Source organism: Corvus moneduloides, chromosome 1 (assembly GCF_009650955.1).
Source record: "Corvus moneduloides isolate bCorMon1 chromosome 1, bCorMon1.pri, whole genome shotgun sequence".
Classification (NCBI taxonomy): domain Eukaryota; kingdom Metazoa; phylum Chordata; class Aves; order Passeriformes; family Corvidae; genus Corvus; species Corvus moneduloides.
The window spans coordinates 9120665-9148374 of record NC_045476.1 but is presented as its reverse complement, the minus strand read 5'-3'; the positions used below and the strand labels follow the sequence as shown (position 1 = coordinate 9148374).

Here is a 27710-nt window from a genome sequence, read left to right as displayed (position 1 = left end):
AATTCAGTTCATTAGTCATCTTTAGCAAAATATAAAATACCATTCATGCATTATTGCTGTCACTTGTTTCTCTTTATAATTATATGCCTGTTACTTTACATAAATATCTTCATATGTATAAGTGGTACTGGAACTTAAAAGTTTCAATACATGCATAAACTCCCTTGTCTGTCCTTATGGCAACATAAATGTTGGTGGTTTAAATCAAGATGGCTTCACACAACTTACGACAGTATACAGGCTAATTTCACATTTTATTTTAAAGAAAACACTTTCAAATTATGTCAGTTTACCTTGGCAGAATGTGTTGATTTTTTTCATTCATACACTTCTGCTTTTTAAAAAAAGCTTTCAGTTTAGCAATGCAGAATTCTAATTTTTATTTCAAACTAATTCATAGGTTCATCAGAACATATGTAATTTCCTATTTTAAAATGGGAATTAATATTTTCTCTTCATTGCCATTGTATATTTTGAAGCGTTCAGAATAGAATGGTGATGTTTTTTTCCATACATATCTCAGGTGCATCATTCTTAACTGTGCCATATTTCTACGACTGCATCCTTTGACTGGTAAATGATTCTGCTCCCGTTAAAAATGAGTTGACTGAATGCCTTGAAAAAAAACAAGTGTGTTTAGCATCGTGCCAACTAATTACAGTGGCTGCCTTGCAGCTCAGTGTTGAATTGGACTTGTCCTTCTGAGCATGGACCAATCAGTCATGGTCAGTATGGTGTCAGCTAACTCAATTCTTTGTAATCAAATTTAAATGTAAGAGTGATTTTGTCTCCTCTAACTCAGGTGTCTTTCGTTTCAGCTGCTTTAAGTATAAGCCAGTCAACCTTGGCTCCTGTTACAATCAGTGCAGTGTAATAAGTGCTTCCAGAGGGTAATACATTTCATCCCATGAGAGGTGTCTGTCTCATCTGGAACTCCTATATCTCATCTATCTCATACATGTCTATCACACTTATGATTGGTGTCTAAGACAGGTCAAGTATATATCATCCCCCTGGGGATCCTGTTATTCTCCATAACTACAACAGAAATCTTGCTTAGATTTCGAACTAAACAACATCTTCCAGTGAAAGTAAATCCCTCAGATCTCTTTCAAGCACCCTTAGAGCACATTTCAGAATTAATATGGGCATGGAAATCTGCTGCCAAGGAAGGGCAGCATTGTTTGGAGCAAGGTATTTTCACCTCCTCTTATGCAAAAAGGACAGGTTGTACCTCACTAAACCCGATGTGGTCTGGTAGCAGTTTGGGCACTGAGCTTCAGTCTTTGGCTGCCAGAAGCTCTTTCAGAGAAGTGGTGTTTTCTCATGGCCCTCAGTCACCTCTGCCCACCCCAAACTGATATCATAGATGCTTGGGTCACCTCAAAGGGCATGTGTAGCTGTCTTTAGGCAACAGAATAAATAAGTGGGGGAAAAGGGCAAAGGGCAATATTTTGTTGCTGGTGGCTTTTAGAAGGAATTTTCAAATGGTTTATTCTACTTCAGTACACATCTAGCTTCTGCTAAGAGCAAACTCCATTCACTTTAAAAAAATTACGTAGTGCACTTAATAACCCTCTTACAGAAATGACTGTAGCAGTTTCAGTTCTGCAGCAGTTGTTGGCTTTGACTCCTCTCCAAGCAGGCTGCCATTTTTTTGGCAAGTGAGGTTTGTGATGGACGGACGTAATGTCACCAGTTTGCACATCAGTGTGTGGAAACAGCAGGTCTTTTTGAAAGATGTTTTCTGGTAGGTTGCAACTGATATTTAAATCGATATCTTTTAAAGCTACCTTGGTTTGGTACAAACTGTCACTTATTCTTACCTTTCTCCCCCAACCTGTTTTCCTTCCACATCTGGAGAAGTGCTTTGCATTATTGTGGCCTGGAGCATCTCTGAGTGTTCTTCTAGGAGCATCTGATTCTACAAAATTATCTGATACAGATAAATAATGCTGTTTGCTGCACAAACTGCATATGTATAAGCAAATCTCTGTCTAAATTGCTGACAAGAACAAAACACAACAGTGAAACTTGAAATCAAAAATGCATACATTCTAAAATTCTCCTCTCAACTTGCTCCTGACTCTTGGAAAAGGCTCTTGTGATTTTAAAAGATAAATAATCCTTACTTTTTTATTTCCTGACAGTATTTATAGCAATAAAGGCAAGGAGATCCCTTCAGGGATTAATTAGACTGTAACTTAAGTCTCTGCTCGTCATCACGCCAGGGCCTTCCCATTGTGTTTGTTTGTCCTTTTAGGAGAAACTTTGGTTTATCTATCCCCTTTTCTGGATATTGAAGAAAATTTGGGTACAAAGCAGGCTACCAAGGAAAACTATTCTTCCATCATTGCAAACCTGTTGGTGGAGTGTGTCTAGATCAGCCTCTATTAGGGAAATCTTTGGAGGTTAGCAGACCTTCTGTGAGACCTTCTGGTTTGTGCTTGGTTTAAAAACAACCCCAAAACACAACAAAATTAAATTTGGAGAGTGAGGGAAAGTGATGTTCTACTTGAAGAGAGCAAATATTTCAGTGTAATTCTATCAGCTGTTAAACTTAGGCCATCAGCCTCATCGAGTATGCAACATCTTGTCCTTTGTATTTGTGCCACTTCCTAAAATATCTACTGTGTTATTAAACAATATTTTTCATTATTTTAAGAATAATCTAAATTTTAGTTGTGTTGTGAATAAAAATTTCAAGGAATCCCATTTTTGACATATCTTAATTAGCAGCTTTAAATGTCATTGCCTTTAAAAATAAGGAAAAAGCCATATGCTACTAAATTGCAGATGTGATATTTGTTGCTTTTACTCAATGTGATTTTCAATTTTTTAGTATTTTCTTGTGCTTTTTCTCACGTTTAATAGAGACAATATTACATGCATTGTTGGTTGAATTGTGACTGAATCATCTCCCTATTACAGGCAAATGGAGTCTGAAAGTCACCAGCTGAAAAATTTATACGTTCTCTGAAAAGTACATAGTATGACTCTTATGGCACTGAGTTAAATCTTATACAACTTATACAGCTTTATTAACAAGTGAAAGATGTTTTTCTCCAATGAAGTGGGTTTTTTTTAAATTTCTCTTTTACAGACAGTAAGCTAAATCATGATTGTAGATAAACTGAAATGACATATCTTTTATCCATATGTTGTGCAATTGCACACTATTGTGAAAGAGTAAACCCCTCTAGAAAATTGTCTTTTTATGCTTCTTTTTCACAGCATGTATACGTAATAGTGGAATTTTTCCCTCAATAAACAAAAACAAAATCTATTTTTATTAAGGATATTTACTGATATATTCCATCATTTTTCTGGCCTTTATTAACTACATTGGGAGCTTATGCAACCAGCTGATATATCAGCATGTCTCTGCAGACATTTAGGTTTAGATGTCTTAATTTCAGAACTGAATTCCACCCATACCTTCCTCTGAATCTGATGCCCTGGCACTTTAATGCTTCTCAGTTATAAGCACCAAAAATGCTGGCTATGTTTATTAAGTGTTTATTAAGTGTTTATTATGTGTATTAGCGTTCCTTGACTTTTCTGCACAAACTGTGAGAGACACATTTCAGATTGCAAGTTAAACAAGGCTGAGAGAATGAAAATAATTATCTCAATAAGAGCTCATTTATGGCTTTCTGTCAATAATGAAAACATTGATAGTTGCTTGATATTAAATAGTGATGAAGTTTCATAAAGGAATATCCTTAAATTTTAGGAAGTTAAAAAAGCAAAAAGTTTTCTTCAGGTGATTTTTTTTCCCTGTGATTTTCCAGTAATAATGGTTTGTACTTTTATTAAGCATCTGTACCTGGTTTCCAGCAAAGATGAAATAAATGGATAAGTAGCTGATTTGAGTCTACTAAAATAACAGTTTTCTTCTTGCCGTAGTATTTGAAAATTTTACTTCACTTATTACTATTAGTGTTATAACATTATCCCTTCTACAGCGGTTAGAGCTAAACAATTTCTGTTTTCAACTTGTTTTAGTAGATTCACAATTCAGATTCTTTTTAGTATAGACTGAAGCTTGTGATATAGATTGAAAATTGTTAAAAACATTTTAGCACATTTGGGTTAAAAAATAAACAGAATTTAATTATTTCAATATTAAATATGTCAAAGAAACTTTCTAAATTGCTGATTTTAGATACTGGAAAATGCAGAAATCTGTTCTAATTTTAAAGTATATATTAAATAAAGTAACAGAAACAGTATATGGAATCAATAACAACCACAGACACATATAAATTATTTTGTACTGTATGAGACCTGTGCTTTTTGTAATTTCAATATCAAGATGTCATTTTATTGTCCAGATATTTCTATTATTTCACTATTTCAACCTCCTACATTTATTTTGAAATGCCTCTCAATTACATTTCTTATTTCAGACTCTCATGTGATTTATGTAGTTCATCTCTCTGTGCTACAATACACATAAGATGAAGTAATAAGTACATGCAGTTGGATAGATTATCTCACCCTTAGGAGACACACCTTTGCTGTGCAGAAAATATCTCCGTGCTATGCTTTGTTCTTCCCTTCCCTGTTCTGGTTTGTGTGAAATCAGAAGGAGATAGAGGGATCAAATTAACCACATTTTATTTACATGTGAGACATCATTAAAGTCAGGGCTAAGGTGGCCTTTTTTTTCCTGCCATGCTCAGTGGTAGCCTCATCTGATTTCCATCAAAAACACTGGACTTCCACTTGAATTGTTTGTTGAATATATCTAGTCATACACACATACCTTTGCTCTACAACTACTTGATACTCTTCCTGGTGTGTTTATTCCCTCTGGGCTGTACTACAAACAACGATGCAAATCTACATAATCAGTTCTTCCTGATTCATTTCTATGGATGAAATCTCAGTCTGTTATCAGAAATGCACTTGGTCAGGATGAATATATGAATTGACTGTTTTGCTGTGCCTTTGCAGGTTTGAACCTATACCTTTAATCACAATGCTAGTAAAGTCCTGGGAGGAGATTTTCAACCCTTCCTGCAGCAGCTGTTAGGCTTTGCATGGAATAGTTGAACATTCACTGACCTGAAGCACGGGAGAGCAAAGGGAACACTGCACTGTAGCAGTCTGATGAGTCATCTGAATCATCTCCAAGTTCTTCCTTTTGTCACATATTTAATGTAAATTAGTGAACTATTCATTGAGAAAAGAATTGAAACTGAATTCTTCTCTTTGCTGGTTAAGGAGAGTAGCTACAACATCCACCTGTGAGTTCAGTCCTTATTGAATGACCCCAAGAATTTTTCCACTTTTGGGGGATCATATCTGACAACAGCATAGTTTCTTCCACTGTTTCGTAGGTTGTACTAGCATGAATGCATCTTTAGAGGTCTTGGCTCCATGCTTCGGAGGGGGTCCACTTACTTGTTTGTTTTTCAGTTGCAGGGAAGGTCAAAAAGTAATGAATAAATGTCAAGAAAGATCACTTATGAGAAGTGGATGCTCTGCATAATAAACATTAACACGTTTAACAAAAAATTTCCTCCAGTAGAAGTCATTCCCATATTAATTTAATCCTGCTGTCTAAGATAATACAATCTCTTTGAAACAGTCTTGATTCTTAGTGCATAGGGACCTTTTCTGGATCAGAGGCCAAATTTCCATTACCTGATGAGCTAATCTGACGTGACAGCCTCATATGCAGATGGGGAATCTCTTGTCAATAGTTTTCTTCAGAGACAAAGAGAAACAAATGTCTATATTCATTCTCTCACTTCATGCATGAGTAACATTACCTTTCTATCTCCCTTTCACTCTATTCAGGTAGTCATTGAGAATTTAAATATAAGCTTTTGTGTTCCTGAGTTAGCTTATGAATGCAAAGCTGTTTACAGAAGACTGGCATCCTTGTCTGTTTGTTTAAGTACAGTATGTATTTTGACATGTAAATTTACATGAGGCATATTTAATCAGTCACAATGATATGCTAATTGGATTCCTGTATGAACTGCATAAAAACAGCATTTGAAAAAAAAAAAATTATGAAGGGAGCTTATTACCAGCTGAGACACTTCCTAATCAGTATTATGCATCATCAAAATGCACAAGGATAAATGTGATAGATTTCCAGGACTTTTGTAACCAATTAAAAAAAAATGAACTAAAGAAAAAACTGTCTTTTTCTGAGCAGCCTGAAAGTTAGGAAACAACAACTGAAATCCATAAATTAGAATGCCAAAAATCTCTCAAATGCCTCTGCAGGTTTTGGATGTTGTTCACTGACATAATTTGTGTTCTGATAAGGTTATAGGTTGATCTTGTCTCCAAAAGAGCACTGACATTTAGACTTTAGCTCTGTCTGCCCTAGGGATTTGCTCAAGCATTTTGAATATCGGTTTTTTTAATATATATTTTTATAAGCAGCTCTGACTTTTTCGGGTGCCAGTGGCTCACTTTCAAGCAAAAGCAAGCTGTGCCAGTGTAAACCAGCTACTACATATCCACATGTATAAGCCTACAATACTCTTCCATTCCTCTTCTGTTCATGTACCTGAATTTCCCTGGTAATTAAAGTTTTAAAGCTGATAGTCTTTATCAAATTTTTAAAAAATGTGCCTCCGGATCTATTCTTTGGTAATTACATCAGACTCTTTCTCATTCTAATTTCTCTTTTGTGGATCATAATACTTACGTGATTTCTAGCATAACACAACATACGAATAAGTTTAGCACACTTCAATTCCTTGACTGATTCAACTACTCATTTCTGGCCTTTGCTGAAAATAATCTTAGTTTCTAATATTTTACTTAGATTTGACTGCACAAGAAACAGACAATTACAGACCTAGGTAAGGCCACAAAATCTCCAAATTAAGAAATTTACCTTGGAAGGAGACGGAAGCCTTTTATCTGAATTTAGTCCAAGAGTAGGGAAGCAGTGAAAATTATGCAAAACTTTTAAATAATGAGCTGGAAGCCACCAGTGCTAGCCAGTGGGGGAAAATGAATAAACAAGCTATGTCAGTTTTTCTTACCTCAGTAGAGTTTACCTACCTGGATGGAGCTGAAAATTAGGTTTACTGAGAATCCTGGGAACAGAGCTCTTTCTGAGGATAAGTGGAAGAAAACATGATGATTCTTCCTCAAGAGGTGAGTTCCTCAAGAGTCTACACGTATCACACTTCGGGGAGACTGGAAACCACAGTTTCCTAGCCTTGAAGTTGACTCTGGAGAGCAGACTACTGGGCATTTACAGGTGCAAAAAGGGGAAGGGAAACCGTCTTTTCTGTCCTTGCTGTAAAACCTGCCCCACACATGTGGGAGCTGAGCAGCACTGGCTCCAGAAGTGCCCAACCTGACACAGTCAGACACTGGCCTTGTGGTTGGGGCTGTCCAAGTGGAACAGGAAAGGATCCAGAAATTTGATTATTGTGTGTACTGGATTTGTACCTTTCAGTGATGATGTAGCATAACAATATATAGACACTCTTGGAGAATGGAATGCTTTTTCTTTACTGTTGGGTGTCTTAACTACCAAACATTTGAATGTACTTGTAGTTCCTCCCACATTCAGTCTTAAATTCATTATGGTAAGTAATTTGTTTATGTGCATGTTGGATCAGACTTTAATATATATACAGTTCAGGTGAATGCGTATGCAGCCTTTGTATTAATGACCCAGTTATAATTAGAGAGGTGTTAGGAAGAGCTTTTCCTTGTATACTGCTAAGATAGGAGGAAGAGGGTTGGTACATTTATGCTTTATTGGTTTGGAGAACTCCAGTGCTGGTAATAACACTAATATGTTGTGCTGATCATATATAATTTTAATTTTATAGCTGTTGCCTTAATTTACTCTTTACCAATACATGTGTCAGGAAAGTAACAGACTATTTGAAATAGAAAATAAAGAAGTAATTGGTTGAAATCATTAAGATGAGGTATTTCAAAAGTTACCTAGTTAAGCTGATGTGGATTTTGCTGTAGACACTATTATTTTGTTTGCAGTAGCTCCCTTTGCTTTTTGGCTGAGGACAGAGAAGCTGAGAAGACAGTAAATGTTTGGTGGTTGCCGCAGTCTTCCACCTATTAAACTCAATCAGTTTGCCACCAACACCTTTAATTTAACCAGTGTCATTTGTGTGACCTTAGAAAAGTCCCCTATATCTTAGGTGGAAAAATAACAGAAGGCCTAACATAGAGAGAAGGTTTTCTGAGCCGTAATAAAGTTTGCAAAGAACTGTGCAGTCCACAGAGGAGAGGAGTTCTGAAGCAGAAACTGTAACATAGGATGATGAAAAACATACCTCTCATTGCCCAGATGCTTAATATCCCCAGTAATTGGCTTTTATTTCCTCTTCCTCACCATCTGAGAACAGCATTAGTAAATAGTTACATTTCTTTACTCACAGGAGTCTGTGTGGTGCCCCTGAATGCTGTGTGTCAGCCTTAGGTGGCAGGAAAGGAAGCACTTCCTCTGCATGCCACAAAGTGCGGGGAAGGTTTGCTGCACGATTTAATATATTGTGGTGAATAGTCTGGATCTGCTTCACCATAGGTAAAGCCAGAACATGTGTGCATTTTTTTTCCCTTGAAAAGTGTGGATGCTCAAGTTTTGGAAAATTGCACATTGTGTGTGCATGTATAATGTATGGAAAATATATTTTACCATTTGAATCTTACTGAGATTTCCACAGCATGGTAATAGCACAAAATTGCTCAGGCTTCTTTTAAATTCAACACCCCTGCTTCAGCTTCTGCATATTTGTTGCCTGACTGAAATCTTATTAAAATCTCTGTGTCATGCTATAGTTTTCTGAACTGTAAATAGTATTTAAAATGTTTCTATTGGTGGATTGTGTCTAGATAAATGGCAATGATCATTGGCATGATCGGAGGGCTGGAGCACATCTCCTAGGGAGACAGGCTGAGAGAGCTGGGGTTGTTCTGCCTGGAGAAGAGAAGGTGTTGGGGACATTTCATTGCAGCCTTTCAGTACCTTAAGGGAGCTAATAAAAATGAGGGACAGGAACTTTTTATACAGGCGTATAGTGATAGGACAAGGATTTTAAACTGAGAGAGGGAAGGTTTAGATTAGATATTAGGAAGAAATTCTTTACTGTGTGGTTGATGAGATACTGGCACAGGTTGCTCAGAGAAGTTGTGGATGCCTCTTGCCTGGAGGTGTTCAAGGCCGAGCTGGATGAGGCCCTGAGCAGTGTGATCTTGATGCCTTGAGGTGGCCACCTAAAACACAGAGGGTATACAAGAACAAGAGAATAAAAGTAGGTATTGATTTGAAGGGCCTTCAAAGGTACACCCCGGGCAGTCAAAAGGCTACACCCAAGATGGACCCTGGGTCACAGGTTCTTCACACTTTTATAAGTTTGGTCCATTTGCATATCAGGGTTAATTCTCCAGTATACCCTCAATTAATGATGTAATTACCTCAAGTTTGCCCCCCCTTTAGAGGCTTTAGTTTACACATTTTGGGGCCTGATGTCCTTGAAGAGCAAACCTAGAGAGGTTTGTTATGTCTAACCAACATGAGAGAACAGTAGTTAACAGGCCGCATGAAACTTCAGAGTTACACACCAGGCAGTACCAGATTTGAAAAATATAAAAGTTAAAACCTAAGGCATCAATCTAGTTAAAAGAATTCCATTATTCTAAGATTCTAGTATGCCAAATGTGCAAAGGACGGTTCAACCCTTTTTGAGTTTTGTGGAGTTCTAGTTTGAAGTTTTTACGTTAAAGGAAGCTGATAATCAAATCTGCAGCACATCATGAAATGGCTGGTCAGTGAGTTACGACTGAAATACCAGTTCTATGTATGAAAATGAATCTAGGAGACAGAATAAAAATAAAAATTAAAATACATAAACAAGAAATAAAATAAGAAATATAATAGGGGGAATACGATAGAATTACAATGAATACAGTGATTTACTGAATGAGATTATAAATGCTCTGTCCTGTCCGGAGTAATTGCCACATCTGTGTTTTTGACCCCATTAATGACTGTTTGATGGAAGTAGGCAGAGAATCTGTGAGCAATTCAGCTTGGTCCTGAGCACTGGTGAAAGGCTTGATTGATAATGTTTCTCTCAATGAACTGCTCTGTAAGAGAAACCATGGTTTACTCAGATTCAACATGCCAGCAAATGCAAAAAAAAAAAAAAAAAAAAAAAAAAAAAAAAAATCTGCTATTTCAGAAAAAGAAAACCCATTAAGCATTAAGTAGAAATAGTATATATATATATATATATAAATATAGCTAAAAATATGCAAAAGGTGCTGTGAAAAATATTAGATTGGTTCCAGTTCTATGGAGATTATTTAAAGACATATTAGGAACTCCAGCAAAATTCTTACTATGTAGTAAAAATACTTCAAGAAGACAAAATCCAGACAACATGGTAAAACAGAATGAAAATGGAAGTTAATTGAAGATAACTCAAGAAATCTGAGGTACGTTCAGGAGAAAAATTAGAAAGGATGGTAATGACAAGTAAAAAATGTAGTAAAGCAGGCAAAAAAGATCAAGCACACAACTTGAAAATTCTTAGAAACCAATACTAAATCATTTTCAAACCCATTGGGGACAGGAAGCCTTTCACAGAGTCCATAGGATCAAATAGCTCCAGGAAAAATGAAAAAAAAAGTCATTTTGATAAGGCTATACTCACTATTTAAGTATTTCGCAAGGATTCTAGAAAAGAATTCTTCTTTATGGGAAACTCATCAGACAATGTCTGAAATTGAATCTATGGAACAAATAGACAAAATTAAGAATAATAGATCATCATTGCCAGATTATAGTTGCTCAAAATAATTCAAACTCTCCAGAATGAAATAGCTGAGTCAGTAGGTGTCATGGGAAAGCCTCGTCCTTACAGCCTGGAACATAGTAAATATAAAAATAGTTTGTAGAAAAGGTCACAGAGAAGATTGACAGAAATGACAAATCACTAAACTAAATATCTGTATTTGATAAATTAGTATAAATTGTTCCAAATATTAAATCAGTGTACATGTGGGTGTGTATGGCACATTAGAAATGGCTCAGCTTTTGAAAAGGGAAGTCCTGCCTCCCAGCTTCAGGCCTTTGAATTCAGTAACAATTGTGTTGGAGGCAGATACTATTGATCATGGCTCCTATAGAATTCCAAAGGCTTCCAGCAATATCTCTCAACAAAGCAGCTAAGTTGCTCTGGAATAATAGGGAGGTCTTCACATGGATAAATAGTTAGTAAAAAGAGAGGCAGATGAGGGTAAGAATAAATGTTCCATTTTCACAATGCAGAGGTGTTGCCGGCTGAATTCCACAGAGGTTTGTGCTCTTCAACAGATTCATAAATGATCTGTAAAAATGACAGAATAACTTGCAGAGGATGTTGAGATTTTTGAGATATTCAAGAAAAGGGCTGACTGTGCAACACTGAAGAAGGACATATGAGTGACTGGGCAATAAATTAGCAAATAAATTCAATTTTTATAAACCTTATAGGATACTTAGGGGTGAAAAACCACTCAGTCCTAACTTTGCATATACAGTGATGGACAGTGAGCTAACTATAAATACTTGAGAACAACATCTGCTTTTAATGTATAGTTCTGTGAAAATGCCAGTTCAGTGCTCAGTAGCAGCAATGAAAGCAAATTCAATGTTAGGGAAGGAAAGAGAGAAAAAAGAGAAAAGATCATACAAAACCATGCTGTGCCAGAGTTCCTAAATGCATGAAGTTCTGTTCCACTCCCCTCCAAAAAGTATATTATTATGGGAAAAGATATAGGGAGGCATGACAAGGAAGATCAAAGGTATGGAACATCTGGTGTGCAAGGGAAGATTTAATAGAATAGGAGTCTGCTTAAAGTCATATGACTGATGGAAAGATATGATAGAGGCCTGGAAAACCATGACTGGCATGGAGTCATTGTGCAGGGTTTCAATATTTCTTCTGTCTTCAGAACAGGAACTAAGGACCATCAATTTTGTTATGTTTTATGTAGTAAACAGCCCTAACACTGTATATACAGTGTCCTCATTGACAACCAAGCTGTCTACAAGCAGAAAGAAGGGGCTTTGCAAACAGTGCACTATCAAGCAAAGACCTTGCCAAAGTTTTTTCTGAACACTAAAGTTCATGTTGATTAAAAAACCCTGATGCACAAGTTAGCGTAAGAAAAAGACATTAATTGCTACAAGGCAAAACACCACCTCTGGCTCAGAAATTTCCTGACTTATTTTGCAGCCCTGTTCTGGAAATTATTTCTACTAGGCCCCGTTTCTGCATAGGCTTCCCTCAGTATTTAGGATCAGTCATTGTTGGGGATGGGGTTTTAAGCAAATTATTTATGACATCACTTATTTTGCCAGGTGGCAGACTTTCAGTATTCTTCCTGCTTTTGGGTGTGTGTATTTAAGGGATGTTTGCATTTGCAGCTTGATATCATAATAACAATTTAGACTAATTACTACATTCTTAAGTGCTCCGAACAGAATAGTGCTGTCTTGGATGCTTGGTCCAGATTTATTTCTACTTGAATTTATCTGAAATCAATGAAGTAACAATGGTAATAAAGTCTCCTCTAAGATATTTTTTCCTCCATTGATTTCAAAGACTAAGATGTTACAGAGAATGTCAAAGCTACTTCAAACAAAGTAGCCACAAGGCAGTTACATATTTCCAAATCATCGGACCTGCACAATTTGCAGGGAAAGAGTAGGTGCAGAGAACACATAGGAGGATAAACATCAGTGAGAAATGGAGAGGAAGGGACTTTGGAGCCTTTCAGTTTATGCTGGCAGATGGGGCAGAACATTTGTCTTAGGAGACTTAATACAAAAATAGACATTAAAATTATGCTGCTTTTCCTACTTAAGACAAATCATATGCTACCTTTTTTTTTTTCTTTCCCCAGGGAAAGTATCATATGTTGAAGTAAAAGTAGAATAAATTAGTATTTGGATATATGGGTTTTACATGTGTGTTTCCTGAGTGTGAAAATTTCATTAACTCTTCTTTAAAAGTATGATGAGGCTTCTTGAATGCACCAGGCTCAGCCTCCATAAATCAGAATTTATTTTGGGCCCCATGAAGTGTTTGGTTTAATCTGACTATCAACCAAGGCATTTACAGAGGAGAGAGATGACAACTGAAACCAACTGGATGCTAGTCAAAGGGAGTAATAGAAAGCCCCACGGTGTAGCCGGGGTTCTGTGATTTCACACCCATGAATATTAATTGATGCAATTTTATTTGAAAATAATAATTATATTTGTAATAGATTTATAACTTTCTGAGCTACAGATTATGTTATGTTATAGATTTTGTTAAGATTAGCACTAGATATAGGCTGTTTTTAAAGTGTCAAAATTCTTGTTTGAGGTGTACAGCTAGCTATGAATGAGAGAGTATGGATAGAAAAGCATTTTTTTCTAGTATCTTTCCTAATTTTAAAAGTATAGAAAGACCTCTGGAGGCCCTCTTACACTGGAAGAAAATTGTTTGTTGTGAAATAACTGGTGGAATACTCACTTCTGGACTATGCTCTGTGGTCTGAATGGTGAACAAAGAGACCACATTTCTCTGAAAATCACAAAATAAAACAACAGCAACAAACATTCTTTGGCACTGACATGAGGGTGCCACAGGCAGTGGAAAGGTTACCTTAAAGCTACTGCAGATAAGCTACAGAGGCTTCAAAGTGGTGTGAAGATACATTCTATTTTAACTTACTGAAAGAAGTCACAAAACACACAGGAAACTTCCATGAAATCTGGAGGGCAAGAGCTCATGTCTTGGGACTTCCCATCATGAAAACTGACTACCTTTCTAAACTCTAGAGATATGTGACTTGTGTTTGCATGAATCAGTGTACTAGCCATAATTACTAGTAATATTTAGTATTCAGGCTTGAAGTGGAGTATACATGGAAGTAAAGGAGAGTTTAATTAAATACGATAAATACTAATTTTGGGGAGAGAAGATAACAGTAAACATTCTTGTGTAGCAAATACTTTAAATCTTAGCTTACTTTCTGTTTTTAAATCTAGAACATATGGGGTTTATTGACTTTCACCTGGCTGATATTATTTTTTCTTATCTTGGGTGAAATACAAACAAACAGCAACTCCTACACTTTAGGAGTTCGAGGCGCATACCTGTAGAAAACATTGCTCTGGGACAGACAGCAGGAACAAGGCATCATCCCTCCACAGTCACATCCATGCAAGTAACAACAGCTCCTCCGTGCTCACTAATTCAGAAGATAAAGTCCAGGCTCCCTTTTTCTGAGAAGGGGACAACCAGGGCTCTCAGGTTTCATTCTTGAAGTTTACCACAAACAAGTTTGTCTTGTCTGACCTGGCCTTCATATTTTAGTTCTCTGTTGGCTGATTTTGTATGTTGGTTCCTGGCAAGACATGGATTAGTGAGCTTTTGGGAAGGTGTTGATGACCCCAGAATTCAGGCCAAGTAGTTCCTCTGGCTAAATTAGAAGTACAATCGCCTTATACAGATCTCAGGCTGAAGGAAGATTCCCCAGAGGACAATTCAGAGCATCCAAGTTAAGATGCAGCTCTGACTCACCCTGTGTAGGAGGTTCTGTCTCTCCATTCTCTTGCAGAGGTCTTTGGAAATTTAACCTTCTCATAAAGGCATCACAAGTTAGATTAATAAATTAATCTAATTAATCAATTAATGAGCTGTTCAGCAGTGAAATGCAGGTTGGTGAGACATGAGGCAGTTGTTACTTTCTTCTTTTGAACATTTTTTTTGCTAATAGACACAACACTTTTAGCAGCTGCTGGCTAATTTTATACAGGAAATTTGAGGTCTTCATATTGTTTCTGACAGATGTGTTCACATCTCTCCAACCATTCTTACAGGGCTGGCACAAGTTAGAGCAGTCAACCTCAGAGTGCTGTTTCTGGCTCATACATGTGGCTTACAGGAACACCTCAAGCAGGGCGACACAGAATTTTGTGCTGCCCCTCCTTGGACTTCACCTCTTCTGTGGTATTCCATTCCTAAGCCTTTGTAAAAGCCATCCATGAACAGACTTGTAAAACTTTTTTTTAATTTCCTTTTTAGCGTAAATCTGCTCTGACCACATTAATGCTGTATTTTCTGAGTGCTAAAACTGGAAGGCTGCACATTCCCAATGGTATTGTATTGTGGCTGGGAACCTGACGTTCATTCCTTTCATTTAGTTTTAAATTAGAGGCGATGTGAGCCAGTTCATGTAAAAATGTTTTAATTAACTGATGCAGCATCAGAAGTTCTAGAGGAATTTAAAAAAATATACCTAGGATTTATTCCTCTAAATAGTAGGTGGGTTAGAGCTATCTGAATTCCTCTGGTGTAATGCAGGCTGGGCCTGTAGGTGCTGCCTTGCTGCCTTTTTTCTTTTTACAGTAAGTTATGCTGGGCCATGATAAAAGGATGTCAGCGTTTCAGTTTGAAACCATGGCAACTAGAAGGGGAGATTTGCATGTTTGCATGACAATGTGATCGTGTTATCTCTGGAGATAATGCATGTAATATACATAGTGGAACTGCTGTACCTACATCTATAAAGTGGGGTGAAGGAAGGGGAGGGGAGATCACCTTTGTTGGTGCAGGAATCATGGGCAAGAAATTAAGTTATTTTTTCCTCTTGGAAGGTCTAGAAACCTATAGATGTGTGTGAATTATCCTTTTTGATTCAATGTATTCAAATATCGGACTCAAGGAACGCTTCCAGGGACACCATCAGGAAGTGGAAAAACTCCTCAAACTCTTTCCTTGATTTTTATATCCTCACTCATGAGGAAGGTACCAGAAGAAATTTTTTCCTACGATTGTGATGCCTTTTCCTGGTCTTAAAATCAAGAGTCATACACGGTTAGAAGGGGAAAAGGGATTTTACCTTGGTATTTATTTTAAGGATCCTTAGGTGTACACGTCCAGGTCAAATGCATCGAGATGCACCCTGCCGAGTCTATCTCTCTGTCTCTCTCTGTGTCTCAGTGTCTGTCTCTGTGTCTGTCTCTGTCCCCCCCAACATTGGGTATAACATTATAGGTTTTACTAATTAGCATATCTATCAAAGATTCCCCAATGAGAGGCTCAAGTGAGCCCCCCTCCCCAAGGAACCTTCCCCTGGATGGTTCTATCTTGGTTTACAGAATGTGTTCTGGAGAGGACCTTGGGGTCTGGGGCACACTGATCCCTAGCTACGAAGCTTCTAAAATGTTTAGTCTCTCAGCTTAACAAAGTCCAAGAATGTAGGCAAAAAGCACTAAGAATACAGAAATTGTAAAAAGGTATAACAGGGGTATAAAAGAAAAGGCAAAAATCTTCATGGCATCAATTGATCTAACTTTCTGCTAAAATTGCTGTCAGAGAAAACATTATGGAGAGGAATGGAGAGAAAATCAAGCAGTAGAATATGAAACTAAAACTTTCAGATTCAGTTTTAAGAGCAGGTTTGAAAGTGTGGCTCTGCTGCCTTTGCCTCTGCTGTGTAACGGAAGTTGTGCTAAGTGACTGCTTTGATTAATTTGTGCTAAAGCCTGGCACAGATTTGGCACAACTGATGGCAGTGTAACCTTCAGCAGATTAAATCAGCCTTCCCCAATAGGAACCAGAAACTCTCACAGCAGCAGTGGATCTCTCTGCCATGAATTCTAAAGACAAATAGCAAGAGCAGGGTATGATTCTTTTTTTTTCTCATTAATGGTGGAACAAACAGAAAAAGGTCCCTTGAAAGTTAAAGCTTAGCTAGTGCAGAGTGTCCTCATGTATTATGAGTGAGAAACAAAGGAAAATGAGAAACTTCAAAGCTTTCTGTGGCATTCAGAGCTTTCCATCTTCAAAGCACCTCTCCCTTTTGTAGTTCTGCTTTGGGTTTAATTAATACATTTTAAATATTGTTACTGTAAACAGCGTCATCTTTGTTTTCTACCCAGTTCCTTTTCAGAGTAATTTAAATTATTTTATGAAGCTATCTGTCATCTTTATTTAGTGCCTCTTAACCTCTTTTCTTTTACAAATGAGTAGTCACCTCCAGTTGAGATTAAAACAACACTGAAAAGGGGTGTATGTGCATGTGAAGCAGTCCAGGAAAAAAAATCTTTGCCTGCCTTTTATCTATGTTCTCTAAAGTAAAAATAGACATAACCCTCTCAGTTCATGTACTAGCAATATTTTATTATTTTAAGATGGAAAAGGGAGATTAGAAGTTTATGATGCATCTCTTTTTTTCCTTTAGAAAGCTAATTCTAGAAAACCACGTGAGAAAAAAAAAGTGTGAAAATTACACATCTGCATATTTGTAGTCATACTATTTTGTTCATGCTGTCACTAATTTTTTTCACATGTATTTTGGGGACTTGGACATGAGAAGAAACAGAAGAGATGTGCACTAGAAGAACTATAACATTTTGCATCTTATTAAGCTATTTTTGTCTGTGGAGACTTAAGAAGTTTTATCTATTAAAATCATGTATTTCTTCTGCAATTTTGAGAGAAAAAGGAAGAATGCAATATGAAGAAAATGTCATTTTGCCGATTTGTCTAAATACTGCCTTGTAGTTAACATTACTTAACTGTAAGAGTCTACGTGGAGGGATTGTTTTATAGAAATATCACAGTACTAGGCATTTTAGTATTTTTTTGATGTGCTTAATCCCTAAAAATGAAAATAAGAGGGAAAATAGGTAGCGAGGTAACTTGAGGAAAAAACATAATAATGTTTTTCGACTCTGGTAAGTGATATGAATGCGAGTGTGCTCTCATGAGTGTGAGTTGCCAGTCTTATTTCAGGCCCCCATCACACAATTGTTACTGTGCCACACTTGAGGCAGAGGAAGAGGCATTTTTAATGCCTGTGTATGATTGCAATCTCGCATCCTTCCAAAACATAATCCTTCCTGCCCTCTAGAATGTAAAAGAACTTGAGTCAGAGGGCACTGAAGCTAATGAAAGCATTCCTTTTGACATCCCTGGCCCTCAGTTCAGGCTTAAAGCACACAATGATTGCTGCTACCTTTAATTCCTTTTTAAGTCCTCTTTTCAAATCATGACTCATCTCTTCCCTCTCCTATCTGAATATCCACCATTGTGGTCACTTCACACATAAATAGCAGAATCCCCAGTGCCTGAAAAGGAGAGAATCAAATTTCAAATGCAGTCTCATTGGAGAAACAGGCTCCCATAGGCACAATTCATATAATATGAATATTTTCAGTTGTGCAAAAAAGCTGTGTTTGTTTGTGCATGTAGAGAGTGGTTTTTAGCTTGATGTCAACATTATTGCAAAGAAGGGAAGAAACACATACCAAAATACAATGTGTGAATACAGAAAAATCAATCATTGTTTGTCAGACTTGTGTCAGGCAAGCTCTCATTAGTCCTCCCTGCTCCTGCAAGGTTTTAGGGAAGTTATAAATGGATACTACAAACTCAACACATGTTTCTATTACTAATGGAAAATAAAATAACACATATTCTAAGCTGGGTTTGCTTTGTAAATGCCAATTACTCACAATTTTCCTATTCTGTCTTCCTAATTACACAGCATCTGGGTTGTATTCATCTCTTGCCTCTTACTGCAAGTTGCAGTCAGGCCTTACTCAAACCATCTATTTTAATTCTTCTGTGTTAAGGCTCGCCCTTCCTTCCTTCCTCCCTTCCTCCCTTCCTCCCTTCCTCCCTTCCTCCCTTCCTCCCTTCCTCCCTCCTTTCCTTCCCTACCTCTCTCCCTCCTATATTCTGCATTCATGATGGATGCTTTATTTTCCTTTCTATTATCCTAAAAACTTCTTTACTTTTCACTTAATTTCTATTTTTGTCTAGTTTTCTGGTTCCCCAACTCCCTCTTTTTGCTGATAATTTCTGATCCTTCCCTTTTCATAATCCATTTTTCCTTATCTTTCTTTATACTTCCTTGTCTTTTTACAATCCCTATCCTCACTCTTCCCTCTCTTTGGATCTTGTTGTTGTTGTTTTTGCTGTCTGACTGTCATTCAAAGTACTGCGGTAACATAACAAGAAGATCTCCTGAGACTCCATGAAAAACCCTGTGAAAGCAGCTGTCCTTGTGATGTTTTCAGCAGGAAGAGGGTGCAGAAAAGACCAGCAGGACCTGGACCCCAAGTAATGGCACTGCTGAACTGTCTCTTGTAGTAGTTTCTCCAAGATCTAAAGATGAGAAGAAGTGCTCTTCCACTCCTGACTTGTGCATCTCCTTAGTTTTTATTTAGAGCACTATGTTCAGGACTTTGGCTTGCTATCAGAAATGTTTTTCCAACAAATTTTTGCTAAGATCTGGTGTGGGGTTATTTGTGTGTAGCACACAGGAGGTTTGTTTGGTGGTATCCTTTTAGACAAAATGGGATTTAACCCACGTTTAAATAATAAAATACAGCTTATTTCATATTTTAAATGCCATTTTGAAATTTTGCTTTATATCAATTAATGAATTAACCAAGTCTTCAAGGGATTTTTAAATTAAGTGATGGAAAATAGAAAAGAAGCTACTATAGCAACATATTTTGCATGTAATTCCGCAGCAAAGTGTAATCTTTCTGTCTGAGCACTTCTGTGTCAGAACCACCTCTAGTAAATATAGAATAGTAACTTTAAAGAAAAAACTTCAAACCATATCATGTTTCTAAGGTATCATCTACATTATAAAATGTAATGGCCAGTATTAATATAATTGGAAAATTTTATTTTTTGATTAAATGAGGCTCCTTATGCCATATATAATTGGAGTTTTGTATTCAGAAAATTGTAATAATTCCTATTGTTATCATTTTTACAAATAAATCATTGTTAGTGAGAAAACCACCTGCGATTACATACACTTTTGGTTGAATTAGTATGTTGGGGTTTTTAACCTTCTACTAAAAATATGTGCAATATATTGATGATGCTTGTGACAGGTGTAGTTGGGTTATTTTTCCTTAAAATAAGAACTCACTTGTCCGGTGAAGCATAAGCTAATTTTTAAATTGACTAAATATCTAATGTTTTGGTAGAAAAATACAATAGGAAACATTTAATTTGTTTATTAGAAAATGGCTCAATGTTGTTAGAAGGTTTCAGCTCTCGGAGGTTCCTGTTTAAGAATCATCTGCTTGTGTGTGTTTGACTGGAAGTCGATGTTTCTGCACTGCTAAGTCAAATAAGTGTTTCTGTGTGAATATATTTATTTGTCAGCTTGTTATCAGAGACTGTGCGTGTTTCAGTTTGGTCTGCAAGTGCTTATTCACGCAATAATCCTTTTGATACTAATACTGCTAATTAAGGATATTCCTGTGCAAATGGCTGGTAGGTCAGGATCAGAATGAGCAGATAAGGATAAAGGCCGTCTTCTGAAACTTTAGAATTTGTCAGTCATTTCCACATGGCCCTATTATGGTACAAAAGTTTGATAAGAATTGCAAAATATGAAACTCTGAACAGCAAACTCTATTTTAAATATTTCTCAGTAGCATATGTGGGTCTCAGCTTTTTCTCATGGTTATTTCTCCATGTGGAAAATGTTGCACAAATTATTGTAATTTCATTTTCAAGTACAAGATCTGGCCCCCCAAAATCACAATTTATGGTAACTTGAGTCTGATCTTTTTCTGTCTTCAGTTTAAGAGATGTTAGGAGAGTATGGAAGTAAAAATAAAACATTGGGACTTTAATCCAAGCTACTAATGTAAGTGTTGTGATCTCTTGTGGCCTTTCCATTCTTTTCTACATTTGTTAGTGGACTACATCTTCCTTGCATTCTTCTTTTGCCTTCGTCTTCCTTGCTCTGTGAAAATTAGCATGTTTCAATATTGGAGAATTTCCCAATTAGTTGTCTCAAGTCAATCATTCATAGGTATTAGAATCAGTGGAATTTGCATGATAGATTTCTCTAGTGTAACTCTCTGGGAACCAAGCAGGTAAGATGCTATTTTTCTTTGTTTGTCACAACATGGTACTTTTTCCAGGTGTATTTTTCAAGCTGAAAAAAAAAATGGATCATGACTAAAAGCCATTTTCGTAGTAGCTCCAAGGAGAAATAAGGCATATCATCTGTATCTCTTTGGTTCAGAGGTAATCTGATGTACCTGTATCGAATGCAGTGATACCGATTCTATAATTTTATCCAAAGAGGCACTAACTTCAGATGAAACTATAAAAGCTAAATAATGCATACGCATCAGAAAGCACACTGTGCCCTTTCTATCTTCCCCAGCTCTCTAGTCTCTATCTAAATCAATATCTGTGTACTGCTGTGATGGCTCACAGCACGACGTGCATTTGGCATACTGAAACTGTTACATGCTTTAAAGCAACATAGGATCTTCTGGAAAGGCACTTTTCCCCTCAAAATGCTACTGCCAATGAAACCCCATACAAATGGTCAATAACAACCAATTGCCTCTGTTACAGAAGTCACTGAAATGGAAAAGTAACCTATACAACAGAAAATAAACTGAAAGGAAATTTTTATTCTGGATCCGTAGGGGGGTCTATTTCACTAATCCAGAAAGCTTAACTTTGGTAATTAATATATGCTTCTCTATTTATTTGCATTTCTTTCTGGTCTTTACCTCTGTCACGATATAAAGGGTTTTTTTTTTTTCACAACATACTGCATCCCTTCTAGAAATAAGTGGACTTGATCTCTGGAATTATTTTGGTCCCAGGTTTTAGTTTGCTTTTTTTTTCCCCCTTCCCTTTTTAGCAATATATTGAGGAAATATCCATATCTACAGCAACAATTTGATTTTGAGCCAATCATTAAAGATATAGTTACAGATCCATTCCTTTACCTGACTGCATTCCTGGAAATATGAGGAAATTTGAATTATTGTATGCAGTACCAGAAATGAAAACAGGGAAATAAAATGTAATGACTGGTGACATGTCTTACAAGATGCTGCAATCAAAATATTAGCTCTGTCTGAAATTCAGGGATTGATGAGGATTTCCTAATATGTGATTATGCTTATGATATGTGATTATGCTTATTTCAGCCAGGGCTGAAAATGTATATGGGGGACAGAATGAGCCAGAAAATATTTCCTCTGGCAAAATACAATAGTTATATCACTGGGGGGGGGGGAAATATTCCTGGATAGAAGCTTTGTAAAAGGTGAAATAGGTCTGCTTCCTCCTTTTTAAGACATCCTGATTCCTTAAAGAACCACTCAACTGTTACAAGTGGCGAGACACTGGCCAGAGAAGTTGTGGATGCCCGATCTTTGGAAGTGTTCAAGACCAGGCTGGATGGGGCTTTGGGCTAGTGGGACTAGTGGGAGGTTTCCCTGCCCATGGCACGAGATGGAACTAGATGGTCTTTAATGTCCTTTCCAACACAAACCATTCTATGATTCTCTGATCCTGTGATATTTCTCTACTTTTATAAGACGTGTTTTTAACATAACCTCATGTTCCAGCTACAAACTTGTGAATTAGAACAACTTGTTTTCTGTGATCCAGATTTCAAAAAACCTGCCCTGCCTATTCAGAAAGTATCCTCTTCTATGTCTTGAAGAGGCCAAGTTTCATCTTTCAACTTTGGCCACAGCCAGTGCGCAGCTCCAGTGCTCTGGGAACATACAATTTTCTTCTGCTCTTATTTCCCTGAGGAGGGCTGTGATCCCCACTTCTACCCAGGCTGGGATATAGTGGAACATGTGGAAGGTGATAACACTTTTGTCAGTATGCATTTCTTCCCAAAATCTGGGAAGCCGTAGGAAACATGAAACTTCAGCCAATTTGTGCTTACACTAGGGTAGTAAAACTGCAGGTTGGACTTTATTATAGTCTTGAAAAGAAAATTGAGGTCTGTTAGTACAAAGGTAGAAATGTTGCCTTAAACTTTCTTCTTGTAATTTGTGCTCACAAAGGGAAGGTACTTTTCTGTCACGTACAAAGGTCAATCAATACATGAAATGTACTGTACATCTCTTCTTGTTTTTACTTTCAAAATCTCATGACCATTGCTGGAAAATACTTTTGCAACTTTTGAGCAACACTCTAGCAATCATGACTGTACACTCTGCTGTTATTTGAGAAGATACTTTTTAAAAGAATTTAAAAAAGGAAAGAAAATGGTCACAGGGAATTGTTAGCCCTTTTGGCTTTCTTCTTAGTTTCTATGACTGTTTTCAGTTTGCTATTTAAACATTGTGCATATCCATTCTTTCATTCTTTCCATTGGTAGCTTTGGGAAGACTGAAATGAAGTTGTGTTGTTTATTTGTATAATTAACATTATAGATTGCTAACTAGAGAAATCTACACTAAAAATTCCCTATTTATATGTCATACATTTTTCTAAGTCTAAAAGGTGTTACATGATGTTATATAAGTTATGTGCAGGTTCAATAGCTACAATTATATTTAAACAATGTATTTTAACTGAATCTATTATAAAATAGATTAAAGTATCTATAGACTCTAAAATTAGTTCAAAGCTTTTCAATGCAAATGTAAATCTTCAATACCGACACCTGAAAAAATATATTTCCAACTTAATTACTGAGTTTACCTATGTTCCCTATTGTAAAGCCTGGTTTATTTCGTCTTTGTCATCTCACCTGATGGTCTCAATTCAATTAATTAATTTGTTCACAGTGAATTCACACAACCAAATCACCAGGCTTGTCACATGTGCTGGCAGATCCCTGTAGTGACCCTCAGGCTGGGCTTGGTTTGTCCTTTCCTGCTCAGAGTTGGTTTGCTCCTAAATCTTCACATTCACAGAGATGTCTGTGCTGGCTGCCCTCTCCCCCCAATCACTCCAAAACTGCAAGTCAGCACTACATCACTTTGTATAGAGTTTTGTATACCTAGAATGGGAAATAATGTCACTCTGAAAATTTTTTTGCCTTTGACTCTTGATAAATGTCATGGTCTTCAGGTATCATGTGCACACCAGCTTAATTTTGACCTGGCAACCACATCATTTGGAGGAATGAAAGACAAAATATTAATGCAGGACTAGGCATACAGACTAAAGGAAGCTCTTGCATCCCTCCTTTTCATTTACTTTTAACCCATAAGGGATTTTTTTTTTCTCTTTTCCGAGAGAAATAAAGGCATTCTATCTATTGGGGGTGAATGTGGTAAACTCTACTTGTGGAAACCTTGCAAGAATAAACCAGGGCTTTATTTTCCTCTATTACTTTACATTGGTATAGAAGATTATTTTGGAAATCTAATAAATACTTTATTGCTTTCTTATTGTAAATTATACTATTCAGACTTATCCTGGACTTTGATTTTACTCTCCCTGGAGTCCCAATGATCCACAGAGGAAGAACTGTTCCTTTTCACATTGGGATTGTGAAAACTTTTTAAAGAAACAAGTAGTAAACACATATACACAATAACATGGGTCAGATTAAAAATCCAAACACTTCTTGATTAAAAAAAAGTCTCTCAAGATATCCAGTCTTCAGCTTTTCTTTACAATTTGATATCCAGTAGTTGTTTGGAGTTATATAATTCATCAGATTAATTACTCTAGCACACATTGGACATAATATTGTAATTCAGAAAATGCAAATTTTTCTTCAAGTCAATCAGAATTCAGGAGAAGCAGATGCAGCATGGCAGTGGGGCTCACCTTGGGCCAGTGGTGTGTCTAGGTGTTTTACTTACCAGGTTTATTGTGATTATATTGGGCTAAACCCTGTAACCTTAGGATACTACAACCCCTAGGGCTACCATAGCATTTGGACTGAGTCAAGCACAGTTAGGTCAACTGTGTGTAGAAGTCCATTGAAACTGTCCCAGTTGGTTGAAGGACAGGTAGGATACTCCTGACTCATGCTGCTGTGGCTCCAGCTCTGTGATACTTGCATATCAAGTGCTTGTTGGAAAAATGACAGTGAGTATTCTTCCCACATAATTTTAATCCAAATTTCAGTGATTTTATTGGCTGTGGCTTGCAGGATGCCACGCTCAGATTTTCATTCATCTCTCTTTAGACAGTGCTTATTTTTAGTGCTGCAGTCGCCATGGTGCCTGGGAGGGAGAAAACATTTCTGTACGATACCAACTTGGAGAAGTTCCCTGTTAACACAGTAAAGATTGTCATCCGTGATATCGCATCTTACAAGTAGCAATATTGAGAAGAAAATAAGAAAAAATCCGATTTCCAGTATACTCAGAATGCATACCTGTTGTGTATATACCTACTTCATTATAATGGGATTGCAAACCTGGAGCAAGAGGAAGTGTCAGAGTTCTAGCAACAGAAAATACTACTGCTATTTGATTTATCCATGTCACAGATGTTACTGTAGCCACACCTTTCTCAGACTTTTTTAGGAGGATGAACATCTCTTCCTAAGTTAAGTCACTAAAGTGAATTATTTACTGGTTTTGGATCCTTTCTGTTAAAAAGACCTCTAACTCATATCAAGAACTAGGAGCATTACACTCCCCAGGCAGATGGATAAGCCAAATATGTTCACAGGATAGGCAAAGAGTGTCAAAAACCTTGTCCAGTTACCATTTTAGTGATTTTCGTGTTTCATTCTCACCCTTTCCCTCATCTCTTGTCTTCTCTTGTCTTTATAATATCAAACAGTCCTCAGGGAAGAGAATATTTTTTAAGCACATGTGTTCTGAATGTGGTAGCAACTGTTTATTTCTACATTATAGCTTTAAAAGACAGGATTTTAAATGTCAAAAGCAGAATTTTCCTATTTGCAAAACTAAAAAAAACAAAAGAAAGGAAAGAAAACTAGCAAAAATCCTGCCTGAAAAAAAAGATCGATTTGAAAGACTCCAGTTTTAATCTCTGTGATCTTCTGTCCTAAATCGTTTCCTTGAGCTTATTAACCTGAGCATATAAAGTATTCCCAGCTGGTCAATTAAGCCTTGGGAACTGTCCTACATCTCACTTATTATAACTCTAAAACCATCACTTGAAGTACTTGCTCTGTGCTCTAACCCTCACAGTTGCCTTCTGTGGCCAGGTAGTTTTATTCAAAAATGATGAGTTTCCTTCTACAGTGGTACTGAACTGCTCTTCATGGAGTAATTTTAAGGTGATGTTTCTTTCCCAGGAATCAGAGGATTTGTTGCTCATCCATCTACAACTTCAGGGATACAAGGCAGATCCTAATTTTTTCATTCATTGCAAAGCTGTCTTTTTTTCCTAATAGCTTCCACACTTCCAACAATTTCCAGCAATCTGATAGCTTGTTTGCAGACATAATCAGTCAGATTTTTCAGCGCTTTATAATCTTCAGTAACAATTCTGCTTGGTTATCCTTTGATCATTATCTCAATTACTTAATTTTTTTCTCTTTTTCTTTAATCCCAAGATCCAAGGTCTTTGAATTTATACTTTGCAACGATTGAAATCAAAATGATTTCTGGCCACATTCAAATAGCTGTTAAATTCTTGCAAAACAAATTTTACAAATCTGTGTCATTTAACATTATGGCCAGTGGGAGTGAACAGACCTGCAGTAAATTCCTGGTTAGAGGAAACTTCTGAAGAGGATTCAGATGTTCAGCTATCAGATGTGTATATTCTAGTAGTATTGGATGTCTTTAGCATCCTGTGAATCAACCCATGAATATGGGAAGCTCAGGTAAATAAATACACAAAGGAATGGAGAGAAGCATGTCATTTAGATGCAGTTCATTTCTGACATGACCCATCTGTCTTCTGGAGCTCATGAAAACTCGTCCCTTCTAATAACCATTTTATCATGTCTGACAGAGTTTCTCTTGCTGTCTTAATGCTGGACTGATGTGGGCTAAGCACACCCTGGCAGCAGTTGCGATTCAAATTTCTATTTTGTCTTTTGCTGGAAAACAGATGATTGATTGCCAGTGCAGTTCAGAAACACATGGGCCATTCATTCCTGGCTAGTTTTCTTAATGCACTTTCTACAATTGTCACTGTTTCCCTCAGTTCTTATTACAGAGCAAATCATTCCCTTTCCCTTCATCCTGCTGTGCATTCAAGGTTCCCAGCTGTCCTCATTTTCTCTATTCTTTTAGGAAAATCTCTTCAAGAATCTGCTCTTCAATGCCTTTTTCCTAATTTTCTGTGGTTTTAGGATCTCTTGTAGTGCAAACCCACATGGGATATGGTCATTTGCATTATTCAACCCTATTATCTTGTTACTTTAAGCCATGCCACTTTCAATTGAAGTTGTCTAGTGTATTACTCTAGTTGTGGTTATTCTTTGCAGCATTTACTTTGATCCTCTTCTTCAAATGCAACATTTGAAAACCCTCTCCTCTCTGCCTGATGCTTTTCTTCTTTATCTAAGTGTCATGTACATGTGATTACTGACCACAAAATACATTAGTTTAGCAAATATTTGTGCTCTCCAAATGTTTGCTGTGCTGCATGATTTGTCTTCTAAGAGGTGAAGGTACAGTCATAGAGATGATTTTATGACAAACTGATGACAGGAGATTTTGTGTCTCTTTCTAACTCTGTGTGACTGGCACAGAAATTATCTAAATAATGGGAAAGATCATAATTATTTTTATTTTTCTCATAAAGATTCAGTGAAGAACTGATTAAAGTTTCTAGAGCATTGTGGGACTCCCAAAATTATTGTGGTCTTTATCCTACCTGAAGACAATTGAACATACTTATTTCAGATGTCATTAGGACCTTGTTTTATTTCTCATCGCTGTTTAATTTAATTTGTCTCAGGAAAAAATTAGCCAAGTATGCTTGAGGTACCTTGTACTT

General features: G+C 36.8%; 1 protein-coding gene and 1 long non-coding RNA gene across 5 annotated transcripts in view; one reads left to right on the top strand and one right to left on the bottom strand.

The window, feature by feature from the left end:
* Positions 1–27710, top strand: part of PTPRN2 (protein tyrosine phosphatase receptor type N2) — a 659325-nt gene that overhangs the window by 311683 nt on the left and 319932 nt on the right. The window lies entirely within an intron of this gene.
* On the bottom strand, positions 72–14403 carry LOC116439580. The gene is made up of 3 exons (XR_004238200.1): positions 14156–14403; positions 10677–10754; positions 72–9234 (listed from the first exon to the last, which is right to left on the bottom strand). It is a non-coding gene; the product is annotated as an uncharacterized LOC116439580 (long non-coding RNA).